General features: G+C 39.0%; 1 pseudogene; it reads right to left on the bottom strand.

The window, feature by feature from the left end:
* Window positions 1–5,411: 5,411 nt before the first annotated feature.
* Window positions 5,412–5,976, bottom strand: LOC125935529 (60S ribosomal protein L9-like; annotated as a pseudogene).
* Between the last annotated feature and the right edge of the window lie 412 nt (window positions 5,977–6,388).

The raw sequence follows: 6,388 nt of genomic DNA, 5'->3' as shown, positions 1-6,388 counted from the left end.
AACCTATGTATAAGGTTTTGAGAAACTTCTAGACTATTTCCCAAAGTGGTTGTGGCATTATATATAATCCACCAACAGTGTATGAGAGTTCTAATTTCTTCACATCTTTACCAATACTTCTTATTATCTGACTTTTTGATTATAGCCATTCTACTGGATGTAAAGTAGTTACAATTTGCATTTCCCTGATACTAATGATGTTGAGCATCTCTTTAATGTGCTTACTGACAATTTGTATATCTTTCTTGGTCTATTCAGATTTTTGGGCCATTTTAAAATTGGGTTTTCTGTGTTTTTATTATTGAGTGTAAATGTTTTTATATGTTTTAGATACAAGTCCTAATCAGGTGCGGTTTGCAGATATTTTCTACCATTCTGTGGACTGTCTTTCACTTTCTGGATAGCGTCCTTTGAGACAAAATAATTTCTAAATTTAAGGAAATGAAATTTATCTATTTTATCTTTTTTTGCTTGTGCTTATTGTGTCTTAGCTTGTGCTAAGAATCCATTGCCAAATCCAAGGTCATGAAGATTTATTCCTATATTTTTATCTAAGTGTTTTATAATCTTTGTTCTTACATTTAGGTCTTTGCTCCATTTTGTGTTCCTTTTTGTATGTGATCTGAGATGAGTCCAACTCCATTATTTTGCATTGGCTATCCAGTTGTCCCACCAGCATTTGTTGATAAAATATTTTTTCCCATTAATAATCTTAGATCCTTGTTAAAAATAAATTGACCATAAATATATGAAGTTACCTTTGGACTCTCAGTTCTAATCCATAATCTACATGTCTATCTTTATGTCAGTGCTACAAGGGCTTGATTACTATAGCTTTTTAGTAAGTTTTGTTAAACTTATTCCTAAGTATTGTACTTTTTTCGATGTTGCTGTAAATGGAATTGTGTTCTTAATTTCATTTTTGGATGCTTATTGCTAGTGTATAAAAATACAATTGATTTTTTTGTATATTGATCTTGTATTCTGCAATCTTGCTGAACTTATTTATTAATTCTAGTACTTTTTTAGTGGATTCCTTAGGATTTCCTGTATACAAGATTATGTCATCTGTGAATAGAGATAGTTTTACGTCTTCCTTTCCAATTTAGATGTGTTTTATTTATTTCACTTTCTTTCTTAATTGCCATTGCTAGAACATCTGGTACAATGTTCGATAAAAGTGGTAGAGTGGACATCCTTCTGTTTTTTCTGATCTTAGGGGAAAGTATCTAGTTTTTGTACCATTTAGCATGATGTTAAAGTGGGTTTTTTGTAAATGCCCTTTATCATGTTGAAGAAATTTTCTTCTATTCCTAGTCTGTTGAGGTTTTTATCATAAAGCAGTGTTAGATTTTATGAAATGCTTTTTCTGCATCTAGTGAGGTAATTACATTAATTGATTTTAAGATATGAAATATCTTCTTTGTCTCTTTTCCATATTTTCCACCTTATTATGGCCCTTATACTTTATTACAGTCTGTGTCTCCCCACTAGAATAGGAGTCTGATGAAAGTTGAGACTGCATCATATAACATATTCTTGACTTTATGAGGGAGATCTTTGTGGATCCTGAAATATGTGAATCCCTTCCCTTCAAAATGCCACTGAAACAAAAGGAGAGGAAAAACTAAGGTGAATTGAGGTGTATATTCCGGATACTCACTGGGGCTTGGAAAGTGTCTTTTTCTTACATACCAGTCTTGAAGCAAATAATTCAATTTTTAGCCTCAGAAAAACAACAAACCGGGGCGCCTGGGTGGCTCGGTCGGTTAAGTGTCCGACTTCGGCTCAGGTCATGATCTCACGGTCCGTGAGCTCGAGCCCCGCGTCGGGCTCTGTGCTGACAGCTCGGAGCCTGGAGCCTGTTTCAGATTCTGTGTCTCCCTCTCTCTCTGCCCCTCCCCTGTTCATGCTCTGTCTCTCTTTGTCTCAAAAATAAATAAACGTTAAAAAAAAAACACAACAAACCATGGGCTTTCAGGATCACTCTTGAATAAAATAACCATCCAGTGCTCTATCCCCTAGGGCCATAGACCAGTGGTGTTCATCCCTATAGTACTGGCATGTAGTAGGAAGCAAAAAAAAAAGTTTGTTTATTTTATTATGACTGTGTACCCTGTACTAGATGTTAGATTAGGTGCTGAGGTTATAGGAGTACATGAAATATGGATCTTACCTCAAGGAATTCAGAGCCAGTAGAGGTAGAAAGATTATTAAAATACAGGGTAAAAGTGCTTTGGTGCTGTAAGCACAAGGGAGCGGAGAGGTCCCTTGTAGCAAGTGAGGTCTGAGTCTTCTCACCACTTCTATTGCCATCTCCTAGTCCATGTTACCATTAACTCTCTCCTAGAATAACGTAGGAGTCTCTTCTAACTGACTTCTCTGTTTTCACCTTGCTACACATGCAGTCCATTCTTATTAGAGCATCCAGAGAGATCCTTTAAAAGTTTAAGTGTACTTATGTCTCTGTTCTATTCAGAGACCACACCGACTGCTAGTCTTTCCAGAGTTAAATCCCAAGTTTCTGCCATGGTACATAAGTTCCCACCTTATCTGGCCCTCTACCATCTCTCTCATCTCTTTTCCTCCTTTCACTCTTGATAACACCACTGTACAAGCTCTAGTCTCCCTGAAGGTCTTTCAACACATCAAACTCATGCTGCACCAACCTGGGGTCTTTGCATTTGTGGCTTCCTCTTCCTGGAGTTCTCTTCCCAGGTATATCTTTCCCACACTCTTTTCAGGCTTCTGCTCAAAGCCATTGGTAGCAAGTATTTCTCTGACTACTCTACATAAACTGGGAGACTACATTTCCTCCATTCCCTCTCCACTCGAGCCTGCTTTGTTTTTCTCTCTACCACTCATTCATTTATCTGTTTATTGTCTGTCTTCCCCAACTAGAATGTAACTTCCACCAAGTCAGATATTTTTGCCCATTTTGTTCATTGTTGTTATCTCCATTGCCTGGTATGCTTCCTGGAATACAATACAGCATTAAATAATTGCTGACTCAATTAATGAAGGATGAATAGGAGTGACTTAGAAGAAATAATGATCTGGGATATGAGGTAGATAGGGGGTTTATTGAATTGAATGATTTAATTTCCTCATGTGTGAGGTTTTGGTTTTGGACTGTGTGGTTGCTCATATCCATTTTTTGTTCAATCATCTCTGAAATAGCATAACAAAATGGAAGTGTTGAAGCCCAAAGTGGACCACTGTTCTGTGTGAATGACACTGACAGCTTTTAGCCATCTGAGGATGAAGGGATGCCTGACGGGTGGTGGCACCAAAGCACATTGCCAGGCAGTGAATATGGTTCCTGAAACCACAGCTGAATCATGGTTGCTACCCAGACACCTGGTTCTCACATCCTAAGAACAGCTCCTACACCAAATCTCAAAGCTCAAAGTTAATAAGAGGCATCCCCAGCATAATGTATTATTAATGACTGTTGTTTATTAAGTGCTTCCCTTGTGCCGTGCTTAGTGCTGGCAACTTTATGATGTTCTCTCTTATAACCCTCAGAAGTAAGTACTGTTGTCATCTCCATTTTATATATAAGAAGCCAGGTGCTCAAAAAATTTCATAACTTGCCTAGGGCCATGTGGCTGTTAGGTGACTGAGCCAGTAAATTTTAATTTCAGTCTGCTGGATTCTAAAACCCGTGTTCTTGGCCACATTGTATTTCCCCCAGATCAGCCACCTGCAACAAATATTTTACCTCGTAGGGCAAGAACACATCTCTCCAGTTTCTCTACTTTTCTGCCTTTGGAAATGAGGTTTGGGATGTTCCAGAAGCAGGTGTGAGTTTACCCACAGCTCTGACAGGGCTGTGCAGGTCCGGACACAGCTCTAATTGTATCAGTTGTGATTTAACATACAATATTATCATAACTCAGGGAAGTTATTAGCAGTGCAAAGGATAGAAAAGATTAAGAAGATTGCTTCTAAGAATAAATACATTCTTGCCTAGGAAATGTATTTTCTGTAATAATTTTGGGGCTCCAATTTCCATGCACTTTATTGAAAGGAACCTGCTACATATTGTAGAGAGAGTTTGGATTAGCTCAAGTTCCCTTGGGAAAGGAACAGGGAGGTGTGTACTGAAATGTTATGGTGAGTTTCCTGTAATTCTCTTATACAGAACTAGGGGGCTAGACAGAGGGTTTGAACTTCAAAAAAAGAAAAGTAGGCTGTAGGTGGTTGTAGGTTTTTCAGAGGGTTTGTGGTTCAGATAGTAATTCCTTTTGGGGGCTGATGTTTCTTCTTATGGGCAGTTTGGGTGGGTGCTCAGACCACAGAGACTGTTCTTGGGATTATGAAACAAGGTATTTTCAGAAGAAGCCCTAGTACAGCACCTGGATTAAATCATGGGGAATGTTGTGACATCCCCAGATTATGTCAAGGGACAGTGTTGTGACACCTCTAGATGATGTCATGGTTGGTGCTGTGAGACCCCTAGATGTGCAGTGCGCTGTGAACATTATGGAAAGTTGTGGCAACTGAAGTTAGAGAAATCATTTATGGGAGACTTAGCATTTTAGACTTGGTGTAGATCCCTCTATGTGTGTCATCCCATGGTAACATCTGCCTCATGCAGTGGTCCTCAGGGTCTTGGCTGAGGCTGGAGGGGACTCTGAGCATGTTAGGAAAGCTATGACATTGTCTAGCCTTCTAGGAGTTGCCTATAAGCCTCTTTAATGCAAGGAAGATGGTCAGAATTGTCATGAGGCAAAAATGAGCTTATGTAGTCTTATTAAGTCAAATGTCAACAAGTTTAGTAAAGTGGGGGTTTGTGAAGAGAGGCATGATCTTTTGGTCTCTGTTCAGATTCTCTTCTTTCTTGTGTTGGATCTGTGCTCTACTGGTCATGCATGTTCCAAGGTGAGTCTGGCCAGCTCAGGCTCATTAACTTTATTGGGTAACATGATGCAGGATATGTGTGTGTGCGCGCATGCATTTAGAAAGCACTAGGTGGGAATCAAGGCTCTTGAAATTCTCTGAGGCTGCCCTACTGCCTCTACATGGCATAGGTACCCCACAAAAAGGAGAACTCTGTCTTAATTGTGAGCTACTCACCTTAACAACTTCCTGTCACATTTCATACCCCAGACGTTGCTCTCCACTCTCCAGGTCCATTCCTACCTTTTTTGTAACTTGGACTTGAGTTTGGTTCCTCTAGTCAATGTCTTAATTGAGTTCTCCATATGAATGAGTTTCCTTAGTTCATTGGAATTTGTTAGCTCCTTTTTAAAAGGTTGTTCATTTGCTTGTATTTTATTTATTTTTATTTTTAATTCCCCATCCCCAAATCAATACACAGCTTTTATTACATCTTTAAAATAGCACAGATAACTCTGAAAAGTCGCCTAGCATCTTGCTTTTTCTGAAACTGGGCAACTTAGATCTTATTCATCAGCCTGCTGAAGTGTTCTTCTTTCAGAAACTTACATACCATCCAAAATTTTTCTGATATCCTTCTTTTTAACCATTATGGCTTGCTAAGTCAAAGCAGCTAAGTTTGATACAAGTTCACTGTCATTTTATTCAAGAACTAACTCATCTTTCTGGTCTTGAGATACTGAACACGCAATGCCTGGCCTCATATGAACCCTGAGGATGTATTTTTCACCCAAGAAATTTCAGATTTTATCAAGAGAACATTCTCCTGAATAATGACATTGCTGGGGAAGTGAGCATACACAGACCTCATCTTCTACAGGAAGTCCTTGTAATGCCCTTGATCATGTGTTGTACATGACTACAGAGAGTGAGAACAATAGCCAGTTCCTTTCTGTTTCCTCACTGTTTGTCCACTTAATGCCTCTTCTTTTTCTTTTCAAGGAGGCTGAGTTTTACTTTGACATGACTGAAGCTTCCTCTGGGGCCCTTCACAATTACAGTGTGTCCCTTCAGAGTGATGTTGACATGTTCTGGAATGTTGACATTTTGATTGCTGAGAATGGCCTTCATTCTTGCAGTAGATGCAGCAAAGAGTATTTTTAAAGTTTTCATTGAAGTATAATTGACATAATATTAAATTAGTTTTAGGTGTACAACACAGTGATTCAACAATTACACATTCTGCAAAATGCTTGCCATGGTAAGTGTATTACAGTATTATTGACTATATGACTATATCCCCTGTGCTGCACTTTTCTTGAAGAAAGATGATATGACATACCATTAATACTGCATAGTGACGGCTTAATGCTCATGGTGTGTTCTAACAGGGGTTTTATGGAGACAATGTCTCACTCCATGCAATAACTCTACAGGTGGCTGCTGTAGTCACTCAGCCGGCCAGTGGTCCAGGTCCATGTCTGAACACGGACAGAAAGAACTGGCTAGAAGAGCCTTGGGAACAAGAGGGAAGAAAGAGGGA

Source organism: Panthera uncia (assembly GCF_023721935.1).
Source record: "Panthera uncia isolate 11264 chromosome A1 unlocalized genomic scaffold, Puncia_PCG_1.0 HiC_scaffold_17, whole genome shotgun sequence".
Taxonomy (NCBI): Eukaryota; Metazoa; Chordata; class Mammalia; order Carnivora; family Felidae; genus Panthera; species Panthera uncia.
Note: the sequence above shows the minus strand (reverse complement) of the source record. Positions and strands in the feature narration are given on the sequence as shown.